Here is a 22,400-nt window from a genome sequence, read left to right as displayed (position 1 = left end):
CCTAACACTTTCCTTGTCAACTCCTATTAACTCAGACACTGCTCTGATTGTTAAACGGCGATCTTGTCGAACAAGTTTACCGATTTTTTCAATGTTTGCATCAGTTTTTGCTGACAATGGTCTGCCAGTGCGAGTGTCATCACTGGTGTCTTCGCGGCCATCTTTAAATCGTTTAAACCACTCAAACACTTGTGTTCGCGATAAACAATCATCGCCGTACACTTGTTGTAACATTACAAACGTTTCACTTGCAGATTTTCCTAGTTTGAAACAAAATTTGATGTTAACACACTGTTCTTTCTGTACACTCAACATTTTCCGACGCACAGACAAAACGTCAACTACTTAAAACAGACGCCACGGGCAGACTGAGTGCAGGAGGCAGATGAAACTCGAGCAGTAGGCGGAGCGAGAGTCACGTGACAGGCCACGCGACTTTCAGCCTTATTGCATTCGTTTTATTGTTTCACCAGTACTAGTCCGTTTTTTTTCTAGCCACACCTCGTATATAGCCTGAGCGCTAAAGTATACCACTACGAAGCTGGTTACTGGATGGAGCACCTTGAAAGTGTGATGGCTGCTCAAATATTATCGGCGAGGTTGGTAGCACAAAAACTCTGACCTGTCTTCAGAACAGTGGATTCTTCAAGAGGAAGGGGTCCCGTCTCCACGGGTTGCTCATTGTGTTGCTGTTGTGTAACGATCACAGGCCGAGATTCCGTGTAGAGAATGGGCGAGGCGGAAGGGGCTTAGTGATGAAGTTCCACCGCCATGCGTCCCGCTTCACCATTCGTCAGTGACTTTCCCCGCTGGCCCTGAATCAACACGAGTATGGTGGTCGTACTGATGATGTGGCAGAGGGAGAGAGGTTCAGTAGACCCACGCCGACAGGCAGGTTGGGCTGCAAGATTTTTGTCATTGTAGCGTCATGCCTGCTATAAAGGGAGTACTAAATTTTGTAACCTTCAAACATGGTTGTGATGCCTGACCAAATGATCGTGACTGACCGAACATCTCAGTCTTGAACATTTGTCGCCTTCTAAACTGACAGTGTGGTTCAGTAGCTTTGTAATTAAAAGTTAGACTATGGATCCTCGCTCAGTTCTAGAATTTTATGTCACTATCTTTTTTTTTTCACCTCTTGTAAACTCTGTCATTGTGAAAAATTTCTTTTAGTGCTGTCGTTTGGAGTCCACGCTAAGTTATCTTGTAACTAGGTTGGCAAGGCACTTCAGAGGCGAAGGAAGGCAAGGACAGACCACCACCAATAAAATCATGCCTAGAAAAGTACAGCAGTGCTCAAATCAGCTTTTTTCCAGACGACTCCTTGAGTCAACCTCAGTTTCCGCTGGAACGTACTAGCCCACATGTTTGAGCCTCTGTGATGGTAGTAGCGTGCGCATTAAGAGTTGGACGCGCTGTACCGGGTGCAGTAGACCAAAAAGTGTTGTGATCCGCGCCTGTGTAGTATTTTGGCTGAACTATCTCCGTTAACGAGGGTGGACCAGTACATCGTGTCGTAGCTGATTTGTGCTTTATCAAATGAGTCAAAGGTCCTGACAAACAGCTACACCTCACAATTCTGCGTCGGGTGGAAGGCGTTCTATACTGATGCGGCGGCAGAAATGGTGAAATTCCGACGCAGTGGACTGAGGACCGTGTTCTGATACAATAATACTCGCATCGGGGATGGGTTGAGCGCCCATTATGTGGCAAGCACTGGGGCAAAGGCATAGATCGTAACACTTGTGATCATAGAGAACATCTGTGCTATGTTAAGAAAATTCGAAAAGGCGTCAACAACAAACAATGAACCCGCTTACAGAAACTGTTAGACAAATTCTACATGAACCCATTACAATCGGTGATTTGACTGACTTCACAAACTGAAACATTGCGCTGGGACTACTTGGTTATGGGTCTAGGCGTGGCCACCTTGGACCGCGCGTTCTAGGTCCTCAGTATTTGCCATTAGACATGATATACAGTAAGCGTAGGGTAAGACGGGTGATTAAAATTCTGGGTGAAAGGATATCAATAAGATCTGATGATGACGCAGATATTCTCAGTGAACGTGAAGAAGAATTTCAGGACATACTGAATGCAATAAACGATCTAATGAGTGCGGAATATGCATTGGTGGTATCCCGAAGAAAGACGAATGTAATGAGAAGTAGAAGAAATCAGATTAGCGATAAAATTAGCAGCGAAATTGGGTACCACGAAGTAGACGAAATGAATAAGTTTTGCTACCTTGGAAGTAAAATAGCACACGACGAACGAAGCAAGGAAGACATAAATAGCAGGTAAGTATAGGAGAAGAGGACAAAACGTCGGGTTTAATTGGAGGAAAGAGCACTTGAGAATTACATTTGGATACAGCGTTGTATGGACGTGAATCATGGACTGTGGATAAACCAGAAAAGGAGAGAATCGGAGTGCTTTAGGTGTTGGGCTAGAAAAGGATGTTAAAATTAGATGGATAGATAAAAATGAGGAGCTTCTCCGCGGAATCGGAGAGGAGAGGAACATAGGGAGAACTCTGACTGAAGGAGAGACAGGGTGATAGGAAATATGGTCAGACATAAAGGAATAACATCCATGGTACTCGAGGGAGCTATAGAAGGTAAAAAGTTTGGGGGAAGGCAGAGAGTGGAGTATATTGAACAAATAAATGAGGGTGTTTGGTGCAATTGCTACACTGAAATGAAGAGGTTGCCACGGGAGAAAATGTCGTGATAGGCCGCATCGAACAAGGCAGAAAACTTATATAAAAACAAAGTGATGACACGCCAATCTCTTATCCCGGACCTGCCCAATGGGATGTATGTAGCAACTGGAAGATGTTGGGTAGAGCGTGGGACGGCTGATAACACAGTATTCTGAATTCTCGACCATTACGTAAGGTTACAGGCGATGACGTTGAGATGGTGTCGCAACGATAAGAACACCTAAATTCCCGAAATGAGATCTGGCTGCTCCCGCTGTGAAGTAGGAAGTTGCAGCCCGGTTCTGAAAGATAGTTCGCTCACTGTGATTTAATACTTATCAAGGGCGTCCCAGGAAACTTTTAGGTCATATACCGACATGCCTGCTACAATTCAATAGAGGCTATGTTCCATTATGGTAGTAGCATATATGGATTAACACGATCTTAATACATTACTGTTATAGATACAGTCTGTTATGAAGGCTTCACCCCTTCGGTTATTGGGGCTTACGCAACATGTGCCATAGACAGCCATGTAACGAGACCGGGAACCGCTGTTATCCTTCCGGTGGCAACATGATTGAACATGAGTGCAAAGACCAATTCATTGTGCAGTCTCTCGTAATCCCGTCCGTTGAGCGGCCGCACATGAAACGCTTACACACACGACACCCAAATGGCACGACGCCTTCAGAGTTCGAGTACGCCTCGGATCGGTTGATTGGAAATGCCCTAAACGTCTTTTAATCAAATGGAGTGCAGTAACACCCCTACTCAACATTATATTTTATAAATGCTAATTTTATAATATTTTTAAAGAGAATCATGACTGTATATATAGATGTGTCTATGCGTGAGAGTGTGTTCAGGACTTTTCTCTCAACTACATTTACTCTCTGACGTCGTAGATCATACACTGAAGCGCCAAAGTAACTGCCATAGGCATGCGTATTCAAATACAAAGCTATGTAAACAGGCAAAATACGGCGCTGCGATCGGCAACGCATATATAAGACAACAAGTGTCTGGTGCAATTGTTAGGTCGGTTATTGCTGCTACAATGCCAGGTTATCAAGATTTAAGCGAGTTTGAATGTGGTGTTACAGTCGGCGCAAAAGCTATGGAACACAGCGTCTCCGAGGTTGCGATGAAGTGGGGATTTTTCCGTACGACAATTTCACGAGTGTACCGTGAATATCAGGAATCCAGAAAGCATCATTCCCCGACATCGCTGCGGCCGGACAAAGATCCTTCAAGAATGGGTCCAACGACAACTGAAGAGAATTGTTCAACGTGACAGAAGTGCAACCTTTCCACAAATTGCCGCAGATTTCAATGCTGGACCATCAATAAGTGTCAGTGTGCGAACCATTCAACGAAACATCATTGTCATGGGCTTTCGGAGCCGAATGCCTACTCGTGTACTCTTGATGACTCCACGACATAAAGCTTTACGCCTCGCCTGTCCCCGTCAACACCGACATTGAACTGTTGATGACTGGAAACATGTTGTCTCGTCGGACAAGTCTCTTTTCAAATTGCAGGACGATTACGGGTATGGAGACAACCTCATGAGCCTGCAAGTCAGCAGGGGACTGTTGAAGCTGGTGGAGGCTCTCTAATGGCGTGAGGCGTGTACAGTAGAAGTGATATGGAACCCCTGATACGTCTAGGTAGGACTCTGACAGGTGACACGTACGTAAGCATCCTGTCTGATCACCTGCATCCACTGATGTCCATTGTGCATTCCAACGCAGTTGGGCAATTCCAGCAGGACAAAGCGACGTCCCACACGTCCATAATTGCTACAGCGTGGCTCCAGGAACACTCTTCTGAGTTTAAACACATCCGCTAGCTAACAAACTCCGAGACATGAACATTATTGTGCATATCTGGGATGCCTTGCAACGTGCTGTTCAGAAGAGACCCCCACCCTTTGCACTCTTACGAATTTATTGACAGCCCTGCGGAATCCATTGTGTCATTTCCCTCCAGCACTACTTCAGATATTAGTCGAGTCCACGCCACGTCATGCTGCGGCACTTCTGCGTGCTCGCGGGTAACCTACATGGTATTAGACAGGTGTACCAGATTCTTTGGCTCTTCAGTGTATAATCCTGGAGGCAATAGACCAAATGAGAGTTGGTCATGATATGAAGATTCTCTTTCACTCCGTATTTGTAAGATTGCTGCAGTTCATCTAGTGCTACATACACTGTGTTCAAAATCACTTAGGATAAAATTGCGACTTTAGTAAGAACGCGTGGAGGCGCACAGTATAACCACCACACGATACACTTAACATTCAGCTCGCTCAAACTCTCAAACTGTTCAGTCCACGGAGATGGAACTGACAACAGCGTGTTACGGAGGAGCAGCACAATATTTTCATATTAATTTTATTTACGGCGTATATCTTGACGACAATGCCAGCCGATACATACGGCGTTTAGGAAAAACATTACCTGATGACGTTACTGAATTTTCGGCATGCTGGAAACATTTTGTGGTTCCTGAATTCAGGCGATCAAATTACACGAACTACAGTAGTTCTTAAGAATACATCAGCTTTTCATATGCTCCAAATCGGAACTGTATCAGAGATCTCTAACTCGAATTAATTTATACGACGCATTATGGTCTGCTCGCGCGTCACTAGCTATTTCATGAGCCGTTTGGTTTCACTACGAGAAATTTATCGTAAGGACAAAAACGGGCATATGCCATGAATTTTACCAGAATATACATTTTAAAGCACGAACAACTGATAAAAAATTTGAATGCAGACGTTTTCCTAACATCCCTCATGTTTGCAGATCATATGATGTCCTAATATGAACCTGTGGCTCATATTTGTTGATAGCCACAGGACACACAAACAATGCAAAATAAAAGATAAACTGCACATACAGTTTAAATGATAAAAAGATCTGATGTATTATATTCCTTAACCTAAATATAACCCGTATGTATGTATTTCAACACTAAGGCTGCAACAACCGTGGTGAAACATGTTTGGGTGCTAAAACAAAACAATAATTTGTGTACTTGCAAACAGGCGGACCCATCCTTAATCTATTATCACTTATAGCTAGGTTTATAAGCAACTTGTTATTACGTTTTATGATCAGACTTTGTACTTATTTCCAACATAACAAAGCTTACGCATGATAATCGAGATGAGAATACTGACACTGTAGACTGGAACAAAGAAGAATTGCGATACAAAATACATTACTTTAGTATTGCAGCAATTATTTTGTAGTTAGTGAAGAGAATTTCTTTTCTATGGTAATGATCATTTCTGAGGAAAGTCAATAGCATACAGTTGCTGATAACAGCTCTTTAGTCATAGTGAAAACTCACGAAAGTGAAATAAATTTTGCTATGCACACTCCAAACAATTCGCCAGTGTACCACTCAGGTTGATCTGTTTGGGAACATGAGCCTCGCCATCTAGTCCTGTTTTCCCTCCATCTTCCTGTTTTCACTCTGATCCAGGACTCGCCTCTTTTTTCAGCAGACTCCTCCACATCTTTCGGCACTCTATCCCTTGGTCTTCCTCTTGGTCGTTTTTTTCGCACCTCCGTTTCGTGTATCTTCTTGGGAATCTTATTTCTATTCTCTTTAAGTGTCCATACAATGTTAGCCCTGATGTTTCTGACCTGTTCTGCAAGTTTCCTCTTTCACTATTTTCCTTACCCTTTCATTCCTCATCACATCTCTCCTTGCCACACCTATCCTTCTTCGAATGAACTTCATTTCAAATACCTGTAGTCTGCTTACATTTCTTTCCTTCATTACCCATGTTTCAGAGGCATAGGACATTATTGGGATGTAGTAACTTCTATATATTACTTTTTTGCTTTTTTGTGGTACGTCTTTGTTCCAAGTCAGGCTCCTAAAACTTCGCAGGAATGGTTCTGCCTGTCTCTCACGTTCATTGATCTCTTTCGTATTTCTTCCATTTTCCTCTATCACACTTTCCAAGTTCTTGACACCTTCTTCAGACGTTCACTCCAATCCTTATTTCGCTAGTTGCTCTATCTTTCTTTTTAGTTGTAACGAGGATCTCACATTTGTTTCGATAAATTTCTTTCCTTACTGTCTCTTTCCACGCATCCACCTTTCCTTGAGTCTCCTCCTTCCTGTTTCCCCAGATCGTCAAATCATCCGCCAGTTTTTGCTGTCATTTTATTCATTATTCATCCAAGACCACAATGAAGAGGAGGTGACAATGCACTGCCCTCTTCCACAACATTTGTGTGCTGGAACCAATCCGTCCTTTCATTTCACACGACCCAGACCTCTACAGTACATCTCCTCCAGCCTGCTTGTTGTCCCTTTTTCCACTCCCTTCTGTTCTAGTACTTCCCAGACTTTCCTTCTGCAGATGTATATCGAGAAAGTGCATCGCAAGGTCTCCCCCTAATTCATAGTGATGCCCCTGGAGCTGCCTCACTGCCTCCCCTGCCCCCCCCCCACTCCACCCGCTATGAAAGATTAAAAAAAAAAAAACTGTATCCAGAAAGAAAGCTTTGGCCACAATTGGACACTCAAAGTGTCCTACTGCTTGATTTCTTCACCCATGTAAAGATCCTGAAGACTGCCAGTTACTGTACGACGCTTGAACGTTTGCAGAAAGTGATTCGTTCGGAGGAAATGATGCGACTGCTTGCAAAAGGTCTCGCATTGTTGCATAATGCCCGGCTGAATATAGTCTCGGTTAGGCGTGATTGGCGCTACCGATGGACTGTACCTGCAACACCCTCCTCGAATCTCACACTAAATTAATTTTAAATGGCATCTAAATCTAGATTTCTCTTATGTCGGTTTCCACAGATTCGTTTATCGATGGAACAAATCCTTAGACAACCACAGTTATCATGTGGAACAGAAATATGTCCCATTGCCTTAGTATCTGTGTATCTCTGACTTCTTGAATAAACTTTTCCTCTCACAGGACTTGCTACCGTACTTTTTGAACAGCTCTCGCGTGTTGTCGGCGAGAGCATTGTGATTTAGAGATTGGATTCAGCTGCGCGAATAGTTGGGTAAATACCAGCGTAGCTTTGCTCCTGCTTTTCGTGTAGCCTAAGCGGAACGGCGCTAAGCTCGCAGTACAGTCAGAAACACGTGTAACTGCAGCAACTATAGCAAGTCATGAGGATTACGCTGATGAGACAGAGAGAGAGAGAAAGAGAGAGAGAGAGAGAGAGAGATCCTGACGGAAATGTGCTGAACCGACGAGTGCTAACTGGATAGCCCGCTTGTCTAGAACAGCACAGATATTTCTGTTACATTTTGCTTCGAGAATCTCGAAACTTCTACCGATTTCTGATCGCCCTTTGCCAGTTGTCAATTTCAAAGATGAGACTGAAGATAAGGGGACTTGACCTTCTGTCTTTTCCAAATGAGCATATCTGATAGTGCACATTTTACTTGACGTATTTGTATTCATAACATCGTAGTTAACGTTATATTAAGGCCGCGAGAAAAATTTCTCGGCCTGACAAAAAGATATCTTTGATATGGATCGAAATTTGTTTTGCTGTAGTTACTTTGGTGAATGTTTTGCAGTAACGTATGCCAAGGGGCAGCTTTATTTGCGAAATATTTCTGAATTAACCAGGTTGGAAATAAGCGATCTATGAATAACGAAAGTTATTTGATTGTTATAAATGATCCTTTAGTAGTCAAGGTCGCAAAATTGATAACTAGTTTCGGCTAAAACAGCTAGCCATCCTCAAATCACCTAACACAAACATTGCTGTTCCTAATTGCTGTTCCTAATCAGCAGGCCGACGTGAGACACTCTGGCCCAGTCTTTTTGTACATGTACATGTACAACGCGACACTAAATTGGTTTCTACGGTGTAAGTATCTTTCACAAGATCGTTGGAGTGTAATCAAGGTACCCAGTTTCCTTTGCTCAGTTTGTTGGTTGAATAACTATATAACGAAAGCCAAATGGAAGAAAAAGTGACACTTAATGTTCCCTCGTCGATAACATTACAGTTGGATCACTGAGACTGGACAAGAGTAGCGACGTAAACAGATCGAGCCCTATACAAAGGATCCAGCATCCCATTAATGGAAACCAATCAGAACATAAATCAGGATGTCTGGAACAGAATTTGAACCCCCCTCTAGCCAAATACGTGTCGACTGTCTTAACCACTCACGATGGGCACATATGATGTACAATATCGGGCACCTAATTAGCTATCGAGCTTGGAATAGGTACATCACGTTTGCACACACGAAACTTTCAAGATAGAGACATCTTGGGAATGATAGTAAAGCGGCAATAGGAATTAATAAAACATGTCCCCATTTGAAGTAATGTCACATTGTTTAAAACGTATAAGCCCTTGGGAAAGGAGCTTCCTATAGTTCTAGAGTATGAAAATGATACTTTATAACCCTTATAGTCACCGTGAATCCCAAAAAATTAATGATTTTTGTTACATTTCGTTTCTCATTAGCATTTTACTTTCCAATTCAGTCCTCCTACCTAGGTACACGTGCCACTACATGAGTTCTGAACTGAGGGACCGGGGTACAAGGGCAGTACAGAGCCTGCACGAAGACACAGCTTAGCACAGCATTCTTTTCAAAGTCCATCAGGTGTGGAAGAGATGTCAACTGACTGACTGCCGCTCTCTTGTCATTTAGCTTCACTCCAGGGCAGGTGTAGTAGCTTTATTCATCTGTAGATCTCTTTTTATAATGATATAGGACATGTCAAAGTATTTACAATTTTAGATCAATCTAAAATAAGCTAATTCGTATACACAAACATTTACAGACTTCTAGTTAGACATATTCATTAGATTTATTCCTGGTATACAATACATTTTTTACAAAAAACTTATTAAAATAATGTAATGTCACACATTTTTCCTCTTCAAACTGAAAGTCATGTTAGTTTTATGTTCAATGTCACTTTATTGCTTATTGACCAATCATAAACCTCCTTGGGAGTTTCATTTCCTTTCTCAGCAAAGAGTTCTCTTGTTTTCTCTGTGACTATAATATTGCTGTCATCAGCGAAGAAAATTTTTTCACCATGAGTAACGCTACTTGGAAAGTCATTGATGTATATCATGAATAGAATTGGTCCTAATATGCTACCTTGTGGAACCCCTATATTAATGTATTTTGGTTCTGGTAAGTGTTTTACTAAATGTTTACATCTATTTGAAGTATGTGTTATCTCTGCTTTTTGTACCCTATCTGCTAGGAATGATCGAAACCAGTCATTAGCTACACCTCTTATTCCTAATGCATCTAATTTATTTAATAGAATCTTGTGGTCGACTGTATCAAATGCCTTAGAAAGATCCAAAAATATGCCTGTGACACACTCATCTTTATCACGAGTATCAAGTACAACTTTTGTGAATTCTACTATGGCTGACTTCGTATTTTTGCCACTTCGGAACCCAAATTGTGATTCACTTAAAAGATTCTATTTATTCAGGTAGTTCATTAAGCTGTCTATCATAATTGCTTCTATTATTTTGAGAATGCTGACAGCAGGGAAACGGGCTGGTAATTTTCTATATCTTCTGCATTACCTTTCTTAAGCAGAGGTACAACTCTTGCCTGTTTTAACTGCTCTGGAAATGTCCCTGATGTGAAGGATTCACTTATTATATTTTTTAAGGGGCCTTGTATAATCCCTATGCATTGTTTCAGTACACACATTAGTACTCCATCAAAGCCTACTGAGTTTTTATTTTTTAGTTTTTGAACAGTTTTATTGACTTCATTCTCTGTGGTTGGAAGTAGCATCATTGTATTTAGTGCAACATTATTTGCAGGTGTTACATTTGTTTTGCGGAATTTTTGCTGTAACTTCTCTACAATACTTGAAAAATGCTCGTTTACATAGTTTGCTAAGTGTTGTTGATCATTTATTACCTTATCCTCCTCCCTTAGCAGTATGTTATTCTGTGATTGTTTGCCTCTCACCACATGCGTTTTTATAACATCCAGACTGCTTTGCTTTTAGTCTCTGAATTATATATTATTTTGTCATTAAATGACTTTTTTGCAGCAATCAACACCTTCCTACAGATCTTTTCGTATCTGCGATAGAAATTTAAGAATTCTGGGTCATTGAGAATCTGTTTCATGGAACTGAGGTGTTTAAGTGTTTGGGAAGACTTCTTAATACATGCTGTTATCCATCTGTTTTTGTGAGATGTTGATACAGACATGCATACTTTTGGAAATGCCTTTTCAAAGTCCAGTTTAAACAATGTGGAGAATTTAGAGAATTTTGTATTCACATTGGTTTCCTTATACACTTCATCCCAGCTTTGTTTTTCTAGTTCTTTTGAAAAATCTTTTATTTTGATTTCTGATAGATGTCGTTTGTAGGCTTGTCGTTTAGCACATGATTCAATGCCTGATTTTACTGTTGTTATTTGACAGTGATGGTCTGATAGTCTGAGATCTTTTACAGCTACATCACATTTTTCCCTGTCCATATTTGTGGCCATATGGTCAATTACTGATGCACTCATTGTAGTAACCCTTGTTACACTACTGACAAATAGGGACATGCCAAAACTTTTAAGGATGTTTATGAAGGTGCTGCTGGATACATTTACGGTATTAGTGTTGATGTTAATGTCCCCACACAGAATTATGCTGACGTTTGTACTTGAGACTTTATCTAGAGCTTCTGTTAATTTATTGAAAAAAATTTCCACACTACCACTGAGAGATCTCTAAACACACAAAATGATTAATTTCTTGGTGATATCAAGTCCTGTTAAATCAATAGCTGACGTTTGAAAGTGTTTGTCTTCATTTACTGTACTGAGATCATGTCTTGATTTGAACTGTGTTCCTTATCTGATATAAATACATGATCCTCCACCCCTTGAAGTTGTTCTGCAGTAAGAGTTTGCTCTTTCATACAATGATAATACTACACATGTTGGATGGCTTGGGCCATCTGTCTGTCTCTCTTGTATTGCCTCTGTGTCTGTCTCCGTGGTTGCCCTCAAATATTCCTTTAGGTGGTGTTGGCCTGGAGTGGGCCTCCTCCTCTTATTTTAATTCCAGATTTCTATAAGGAAGATTCTGGTTTATGCGATTTTATTTCCTTCTTAATATCAAGTCTTCCTCTATCAACAAATGAGAAATTATGAGGTTCAGGTGCAGTTGTTTCTTCAGTTAATTTCATTTCACAGTTTTCTCTTGCAGTTAGTATTACAGTATTACGTGGGACATTCTGGGCGAAATCAGACAGCCTGCACAGCAACAAACACGTTTCAAAATTCTTGATGAACAAACGTCATCACAAACACATGCGGAACCACAAATGTATGTTTCAAGACAGTTTGGATCGTGCAATGAAGCAGCAAGGTTAGCCAGACAAGATACCGAACCAATACCTGACAATGAAAAGCCAGGTCGCGAAGAGTACAGTGCAATGCATTCAGCTACACATTCACAACCGATGGAAGAAAATTATTGCGTACCACTCCAACGATACTACGCAAGGGTAGGCGAAAGTTACATTGGACAACATCCAATGGATCTACCACAACCGGAAAGAACGACGGGAGAAATGATCAGAAACAAAAGTGGCGAAGAATCGCGAATTTCATATGGAACTATGCCGAAGTACGACAACGATCATTTCCTCACAGTCAGAAAATTTCAACACTTTCGAGAAGGAAACTAATTACATCTACGAACTTTTATTGATAAATTCCGAGTAGGATTACCAGAACACTGGACGCTAGCACACAAATTAGACGTTATATATGCACACATGTCAGGAACAGTCGCAGAAACCATGCAGAATGTTGCAGCGACATGTCGATCGTACGAAGATTTCAGAGAGAAGTTTCTCTCACGATATTGGTCCAGCGAAGCACAGAACAAAGTGAAGTACGAATTATTACAGAACCCATATTTTGAAAATTCAGGAGAGAAGAGTCCCGTGAAATTTTTCGAATTAATGGCAAAGAAAAATCAATGCTTAGATGTAGCATACAGTGACGGAGAGTTGATTAAATTATGCGCGATGAAGCTACCATTGAAATACCAGCAATCATTAGTAGGTCGCGGAGGCAATGACGTCGAAGCATTTAAAGGTATTCTAAGGGAACTAGAGTTCATATTTTCGGAAGATGACGCAAGAAAAACACGAAGCGCACGTGGAAACGAAAGCAAAAAGCAGTGGAATCCACAAGACACAGTACGAAGAAACAATAATTACGAACCATGTGATAACTTCGCACCAAGAAACGACAATAGATCTCAACAAAGAACCGGTTATGGATTTAGAAGAGAATATGGCAATAACTATAATTCACCCAGGAATGGCAACAACTATTACAGAGGGAATAACGACAACGGGAACGGGTACTGGAGAACCAATAGACCGACAAATTACCAACAAAGAAACCACTATCAACAAGCTGAACAAGAAAAGAGAATACAGATAGAAGACGTGGAGATAAGACCACCAAACCCCGATAAACGTTCGAATTGACAGCTAAGCGCCCATGCCAAAGAGAATGACGCACCGACCCAGGACAATTGCAGCATCTTGAACAGAGAAGTAAAAATCTTATCACGAGAAGAGAAGAAGGAAGAAACAAATCCCCAGGGACCAGATGAAAACGAAGACAAGAAAATAACAATATTGTGTTGGGACGAAATTAATTGGGAGAATACTGACAAGGAAGATGAATTACCAGAGGCATGCACAATGAATGTAGGAGGAAAGGACGAAGTAATGAGCATTGCGGAGCTATTTGAGATGGAAACCAGGGAAAGCGAATTCAATGAGGATAATGCGCAGCCGACAGAAGTTGAAAATAAGTTACGAGTGGGCACACAACCCAACGTATATAAGGAAGGAAGTTATGAAGCGATAATTAGAGCATTTAGATGCGATTATGTGGAAGTAGCGACAAAGAAGGAGAAGATAGACGAGGATGAGGAAAAAGTAGAGGGTGTTGAAGAAAGCGTAAATGAAGGAAGAAATAGAGAAGAGGAAATAAAATAGAGAGAAGTAGCAGTCGAAGCTTATCCTACAGAAAGTTCGAATTCACAAGGGAAATTCCTAAAAAGACTCATGTATGATTCAGTGGAGGATTCGTTGATGCAAGAAGAAGAAGAACAGAGCCAACCCTTTCAAATTCAACCAATTGTGAAGGCCATGGTAAAGCATATCCCAGTCAATATTGTAATTGATAGCAGAAGTGAACTGACTGCGATCTCAGAAAATTTATTCATGCAGTGTAATGTCAATGAGGAATTGCCAGTTCTGAAAACACGTAAGATTAAAGTAAGAGGTCCTATTAGAAACAATGCTGCGGAAGTTACGAGACAAACAACGTTAACTCTTTCGTGTCAAGGTCAAAAGATCGAAGCCAACTTCATGATTATACCTAAACTAACTGTAGATTTGATTATACGTGCAGATTTTTTAAATGAGAGACGAGCGATAATAGATATGGGGAAAGATAGCGTAACATTCGGGAATGTCACACTTCTCTTTGAGCAAAAGCTAAAATTAGAAGAAATACCAGTTATAAGCAAACAATTAAGAATGATGCAAGATACAAAGGATGAAGAATTAGAATGGTATGCACAAAAGGGGGAATCGCCTCAACTCATGTTAGAAGTCCATAAAGAAATCAACGAAAAATTGCAAGAAGTTCAAGGTATTTCAGAACACAGTAAAAGAGAATAAGAGGGTATTTTACGAGATAAAGCAGAGGTATTTTTACCTAAGACTGGCAGTATTAAACACTTTCAGTACAAGAAGTTCAAGTAAATAATCAGCACAATATTTCAAGATTATGTTGCAGATAAGATCGTGAGGAGAAAGAAGAATGAAGAGAGAGGAATGTGGGAAAAAGAAAGTAGTTTCAATGAAAACAAAAACAAAAATAACACCAATAGTACCAAAGATTAAGGTGAAGGGATCAAACGTAGATAGTCTAACAGCATGAGATACTAAAATGCTATACACCACAACACTACACAAAAATAAAAAACGAATTTGAGGATTCTTGTTAAGACTCAAAATATCTTAGAATTGTAACATGGAAAGGGTGCCGAAATTTGTAAAGCTTTTTAAGAAGGCGTAAAACAATGTAGGTACTAGACATGTGCTAGATGATTATAAGTAAAACTTTTTGTAGGAACCATTGTAAAAACTCCAGCAAGGACGAGATGCAACGACCCACAAGTTGCAACGCGAGAAGTATCAAGAAAGGAAAGGACGTAATTAGCAAGACACGATTCCTACAAGGCAGAAGCGTCGAGAGGAGGGAAAGGACAGTGAGACCAACAGAAGGCCCTTGTAGCCGAAGTGGGCAGTAAATAAATCTGCTGCCAAGCTGAACCACAGGGTGGCGGAACCCTGCAGAGACATGACAGGACACCGAACGCCAGAAGGGTCTCCGAACGCCCCGACTCAACGGAGTGAGCAAAAAAAACGGCCCGACGAGAAGACCGCTTGGGCAAGCCACCACTGGCGAAAAATATGTGTAAAAATCACACTACTGTTATTAAACAGCACGCCGATGCACGAAACTGAAGAAAACTTCCACAAAGTAAGAATGACATGCCCAAACAATTTATCAAACTGTTACTAAGAGGAGAACTTCAAAGCGACTAGTTATCAATAAATATTTCCATATCCTGCCCAGAAAAGAACCAAGAAGCAAGTAAGAAGCAGAGAAAAAGCAGGAAGAACAGAAGTTGAAGATTCGCAAGATTGAGACCAAGAAAGAAGATGGGTGAAGAATAGACGACATACCTTCCCAAATCCCTATCCTATTGTAAACTAGTCGTCTGCAAAGTATTACAATGAAAAACGACCGCTTTCAGCGACACAGAACGATGACTTTCAGGCATACAAAGCCAGTAAACCACGAGATTCTGCACTCACAGCTCCATTCCATTATGGGACCTCCACAACAGCAACACACACTTGCAAAGCCAACAAGGAACGACGAACGAAGCTGTACATCAAGTACTTGCCCACATCCATCTCGCTCAAGTCTATCACCTTCGAGCAAAAAACATTCGCCAACCTCATGCTTAAACATTCATAGGATTGAGTGAATGAGTGAAATCAAACTATGTGATGTAGGAATTGTGCAAAAGAAACGTGTGAAAAACTAAATAAGTTAAGCACACCAGACAGCTAATAAACTAAAAAATAACAGTCATTGACTATGGACTTAAGTAAAAAATAGACTATCGATAAAAATAAGTCATTAGTTCTGAATGGACAGTATATAAAGAACAAAAGTAAGGCATAATGCACACTAAAACTATATGCCACTTATTTTCTCCTCACAAAAATAAAAGAATAACTATATTTCACTTATTTTCTCCTTATAAAAACAAAGAATAAAAAATTATCTTGTTTGATGCTTTCCCTTATTTTTAACATTTGTACCATTTGTTAGGATAATATCTCAATACTTGTGTATGTATATTTCTTTGTCAAAGCAATTCTTGGAAATAATTCTTATTTGTTAGTGTAAAATGTTGAAATGTGTGTCTAGAAACAAAAATATTTTACTTGTACAGGATACTTAGAAAATGTGTTAGGAATAGATTTTACTTAATTACTACATTTATAAAAACAATATTTCTAAGAAAATCGATGTGAAAGACTCCTCACTTTCGATAACAAACTTCTTAAAAACAAACTTCACAATTAAAGAAAGAAAGAAAATAATTAAAAAATAATTATAATAGAATAAAAATACTCTTCCCTTGTCAATATAAACATATTTTTGATAATAATGGGGAAGAATATAAAAATATAAATTAGTAATACAAACTAGCATAGAACAGAATAACGTGGCTGGACAGTAGGCAACAAAATTTAGATAACGGAATAATTTTTGACTGACTTAGACAACAATTCAGTCATTGCCTAACTTCAGTGCAAAAATTAAGTTCGAAGGGTGGTGATATGTAAGGTGTCAGGCAAATACAACACCTTCCATGAAAACCCTGACATGATAAGCAAATCCAGTAGTACGTCACATAGCTCCGAATAAATCGTGACATTAAATTAACCAAAGTAATACGAGTAACGAGTGAGCAAATGGAATACCACAGACTAACACAAGAATGCCTAAATGCATGTCATACCTTCCCACCGTGAGACAGACACAGTTCCGATGGGAGAAACGAGAACAGAAGCCGAGAGCAGAACCGTGTTAAGCTGGAAGGCCCTACGATAAGGGACGGACACCCACGTCGCCAGCTAACCGCTAGGACCACCCCCCAGGGCGTGTTTAAAGCTAGAGCCCTCCAGAAGAACAGTATAGATCTTACGATAACACAAAAAGGGCTACCCCAGCCACAAGTTTTAGCGTGAGACTTTTTCGCGTCTCTCTTATGTTGCAAACTTTAAAAACATTGCCCCACCATGAAAAGAGTAACGTTTCTCATTGGATAGACAGAATTTTTGTAGGCGGAGCTTAAGGTCAACATTGAGACCCTGACTGGTCAGATGAAAACACAGCCAGATAGTTTTTTTAACCAACTTCGGTAAATTGTAGTAAGGAGAAGTTAGGAGAGAGTTGCATCCGAGACGGTGAGATGAGCGGAGCTGTGCTGCCCGCCGCCCCCTGACGAACACCGACAAGGTAATGAATGCACGCGATGCCGCATAACAGCGCATGAAGCTTCACTCAGAACTGTGGAAGTCTCATCTGTTACACCCCGTTTTTGCGTAATACTAGTGTCGATCGTCAATTAAAGCTCATGGTGTTCACATTTGCCACTTGAAGTATAAAGCTGAAACGCGATGATTTTTCTATTATATAGTTATTGAGAAGCCACATCAGCCACTGTAATTTACGACAAGTTAGATAAGTAATTAAAGATAATTGAGGGTCTCTGTAGACCATTTTGATAGTTTTCTATTTTGTGAAACTTAATTTAAACCTAGATTATAGATGTGATGTGGCATAGGTGATCCATCGATCCATTGTAGAACTTGGAAACTCATTCAGGGAATATTCGTTCACATTTTTGTTGAATGCAGTTGGTTTTTTGGCTCTGAGCACTATGGGACTTAACATCTAAGGTCATCAGTCCCCTAGAACTTAGAACTACTTAAGCCTAACTAACCTAAGGACATCATCCACATCCATGCCCGAGGCAGGATTCGAACCTGCGACTGTAGGAGTCGCGCGGCTCCGGACTGAGCGCCTAGAACCGCTAGACCACCGCGGCCGGCCAGTTGGTTTTTACCATCCTGTATTAAAACATTTCCTTTTATGAATAGTGCAATTTATAAACAATGTTTTGTGAGTAGAATAAAATTCCCAATGGTAAACTTAACTACTTTTTCGCCGTTATTTTACCAGCTAACTAAAAATAGGAAAGCCTTGAACCCCTTCCACTAAATTTAGTTAGTAGTAAGATTCTTTTACAGGGAGTGCAGTGGAGCTGACGCTGAAATCATTAAGTATTTGGTTATATCATCGCTAGTCTCACTGAACTCTTCTGAACTCTACATGTCATGTGTGGTCTGGCGTCTCCTTACCGGCAACAGGTCCCAGGTTCAAACTAGTCAATTCCCTAAAAAACACGCTCAGAGCGTCGTTGCGCGAAAGTGGTAGGGAGACACGATATAGAACAAACAGACACCACGCAGAATGTTAGATCTCTTCGCTGTCAGGATTTTGGAGAGGGACATACTCGGTGTTCTGGCTTCGGAGGAAGAAGATCGGGTGTGCAAACTGGCTTCCAGAAACCAACTGTTCGTTTTGTTGAACTTAGAAAATTTTTCGGTAAGCTGTAGCTTGCCTCGATTAGACTCAAAGGTTTGCTGTTTTGCATTGATTTATACAGCGGATTTTATACAGCAGCATCAATAGACAGCGGAGGCAGACAGCAATAGTGTTAGTTACCTTTGAAATTGTACGTGGAGGGTGGATGTTGGGCAAGAATGCCTTCAAGGCGACATAGACGCCATTCTCAACACCTCACTGAGTTCGGAAGTGATCGTGAAATAGGGTTACGAGAAGCTGGATGTTTCTTCTTCAATACTGCAGAAAGATTTCGCTGGAATGTAGCCAATGTTCGGGACTCCTGGAAGCGGCGCCGACGAGAATTTACGGTGCAAGAAGACCAGGCTCCTGACAGCCACGTAGCACTACCGAGAGGGAAGACCACCGTATTCAGTGTATGTCTCTGGCGCATCGTACTGCATCCGCAGCAGCAATTTGAGCAGCAGTTGGCACCATAATGACAGAACGAACTGTTACAAATCGGTTATTTCAAGGACACCTCCGGGGCACACGCCCTGTAGCTTGCATTGCATTGACACCAAGCCACCACCATTTGGAACTTCTGTGGTGTCAAGTGAGAGCTCAATGGATGACATGGTGGAGGTTCTGTTGTGTTTTCTGATGAAAGCCGGGTCTGCCTCGATACCAGTAATGGCCGTGTGTTGGTTGCGAGGAGGCAAGCTGAAGCCTGGCAGCCAACCTGCCTGTCTGCTAGACACGCTGGAGGTGTGGTGTGAGGTGCCTTTTCGTGACAGCAGGAGCACTCTCATTCAGTCTCATTGTTATCCCACACACTGGCTGCAAATCTGTACGTCATTCTCGTGACTCGTCGTTAGCTCAGGGTATAATACCGTGTTGCGCCGCCTTTCACGAACAGCATTCCAACAGGATAACGCTCGCCCACATAGCACCGCTGTAACGGAACATGTTCTACAGAGTGTCGACATGTTGCCTTGGCCTGCTCTATCACCAGACCTGTCTCCAGTCGAGCACATATGGGACATCATCGGACAACAACTTCAGCGTTATCCCCGCGCAGCATTAACTGTCTCTGTAGACTGCCCAAGTGCAACAGACCTGGAACTCCATCCCACAAACTGACATCCGGCACCTGTACAACACAATGCACGCATGTTTACGTGCTTGCATTCAACATACTGGTGGTTACACCGATTATCAACGCACCAGCATTTCACACACCGCACCGTCTGCTGCCGTCACCAACAAATCAGCCACAGTAAGAATACTGCGCAATGCGAAGTGCTGAAATCATATCCGAGGAAAGAGAGATTGGATTCAAGATAGATATGTGGCTAAAGTAACAGTGAAATGTGTAGAGTGGGGAAAAGAACTTAGGTAAGTGATGCTAATCTTTTATCTTCTTTTCTTGTTCTATTAGAGCCATTTGGTCAAATGAGTGATCACCTAAACTTGCGAGATTATGTGTTGGGGTCTTAGACGACAAGTAACTGTACTGTTTTCCTTCTATAATTTCTTTCCCCAGTTGATTATGACTGAATGACAGCTCATAATTCTCTTTATTATTATTTATTATTTTCGATTATTCCCATTTAAGAGAGCGTTTGAACTTGAATTCCTTTGTGATGATTGTTTGTGTTTTTTCTGAGCCCAAATTTTCTTCATGTGTTCACTGTGTTGTTTCTTTCGCTCCGCTGTCCATTTGCATCCTGGTCTCTTCTGTGTTGTGGTGTCAAATTTATGTTTTTTGATGATGTTCCTTAATTCAGTTCTGTTTTCTGCATCGTTTACTGTTATTTGTGCTTGTCTGAGGTCCTCTTCAACTTCTTTTATCCATTTTGTTTTTCCCCTGCCTGAGTTGATGACTTTAAGAATTCGCTTTGAAATTCTGTTTTCATTCATCCTGTGGATATGTCCGTAGAACTGCATTCTTCTTTTCCTTACTGTATCTGTAATCTTGTCTGTGTATTTATATAATTCTGATGTTGGTCTCTTCTTCCATATTCCTTGCTCTTGTATCGGGCCAAAAATTTTCCTGAGAATTTTCCTTTCTTGTTTCTCTATTTCTTTGATTTTAGTTTGCCCACCTATTTGTGTTGTTTCAGATGCATACAGTGCCTCCGGAAGTACGACAGTGTTGTAGTGCCTCAATTTTGCGTTAGTGGATATGGACTTTTTGTTATAATAATTCTCTTTCTTATTTTTAAATTTATACTTTTTCTTATGCTAACATATTCAACATAAATTTTCTTTTAAACATACGTGACGCTTTCGGCGATCCTAAGAATGTATCTTTTTATGAATTAATATATTTTTGTGGAATACAGGCTTTCGTTTAATAGTTCTCAGATCAGTTGTATTCTTGTAGCTACAATACTACCCACATAACTTAGTTGTTGTGACCTTTATTAATTACTAATTAATTCAAATATTATGAACTTGATAGAGTTTCCTTATATGTAGCCGTTCGGGAGGACAGGGAGGGGGGGGGGGGGGGTGGGAGACCTGCTGTACAGGAACGAGAGAGTCAGGGATTGAGCCTAACAAATGTGTTTTCTTAAGCCCCGGGAAGAATAATAACCTCTTGTAGCACTGTTCCTTTCGAATATTTCCACTTTTTCCAATCATCCCTGTTGCCTATAAGATTAACATACATGATTTCAACCTTCCCACAGGGTCCTATTTTTGGATTTCAGCAAAGCTTTCGACACTGCTGACTTCGACATTCCACTTCCTAAACTCACAAGTCACAATTTTTGTTCAAGTGCTGTACGATGGTGTCTCCCACTGCAAATGTCACCTATACGCTGACAATCTTCGGTTATATCTAAATGCAAGTTCAACAAACTTGTGCACACCCGTCCAGCAGGTAAATACTGATTTACTTGCCTTATCTGACAAGTAACCCCTTGCGTGCGAGATCGCAAGTTCAATCTGTAGTGAGGCTCATTTGAAAATGCTGTGTTAACAATTATGACACGAAAAATATTAGTTGCTAATGACGCACCAACATGTGCATCAGGAGGGCGACAGAAAATGAGTGTCCGGGAGGTGTAGAGATCAACCTTGTATGGGATGAATGTATTACACTTCACAAAATGGACATCGTCGACATTCAAGAAATGTTCAGAACATACCACTAATTTGCAGCATCAACACCGAATGAAAAATGACGCGCCACAGTGATCACAAAGGTTCGCTTCATCAAGATCGGAGACGAACTCCTTGGAGTTATAAACCGTGCAGGACGTTCAGCTAGGTATCCACTCTTAACATATGCATATAGAATCGTACTGGTGTAACGGGGTGTTGAGAACTGATGGAATTCAATGCCATGCAACCGAATGCAGAACAGTCTGTCGTGGAGCTTATCGCGAAACTGGCAATTTTTTAAAGCGTAGCTGGAGATAGTGAGATAATATGGTTTATAGACTGAATGTGACCAGTGGTTCTAGGTGGTATTAACTGCTAGTCACACACGTTTCAGGAGAGATAGTTTGCTCTAGGGAGTATGAGTTTTATACACAGACCGGGAATCAAGCAAAAGCAAATCACTTTGACCAGCTTTGGGCCAAAAGCAGTGCTCATACCATAGTTGTAGCCTCTTTCGCCCATTTTCACACTTTTGCATACTGTGACGTAAATGTTCCCTTCTGCACTTGCTAGATCACGCACACGAGAAAGAATCACAAGGGGCAGAGCACCTACAACTTCTCCCAATACAATAAAAAACTTTACAGCCAATTTAGTATCCAGATTAAAAGTCAGCATATCTGTATACGAATGCATTAAGACAATGATGTTAGTCGATCTTGAAACAATCCTCTTGGTACCTCTAATTTCCAAGGTTCCTTTCACATGCGTCTCCTCTTCAAATCGCGACTGATTGGAGTTGA

Source organism: Schistocerca americana, chromosome 1 (genome assembly GCF_021461395.2).
Source record: "Schistocerca americana isolate TAMUIC-IGC-003095 chromosome 1, iqSchAmer2.1, whole genome shotgun sequence".
NCBI lineage: Eukaryota > Metazoa > Arthropoda > Insecta > Orthoptera > Acrididae > Schistocerca > Schistocerca americana.
The sequence above is the reverse complement of the archived record's forward strand: the minus strand, read 5'-3'. Positions refer to the sequence as shown.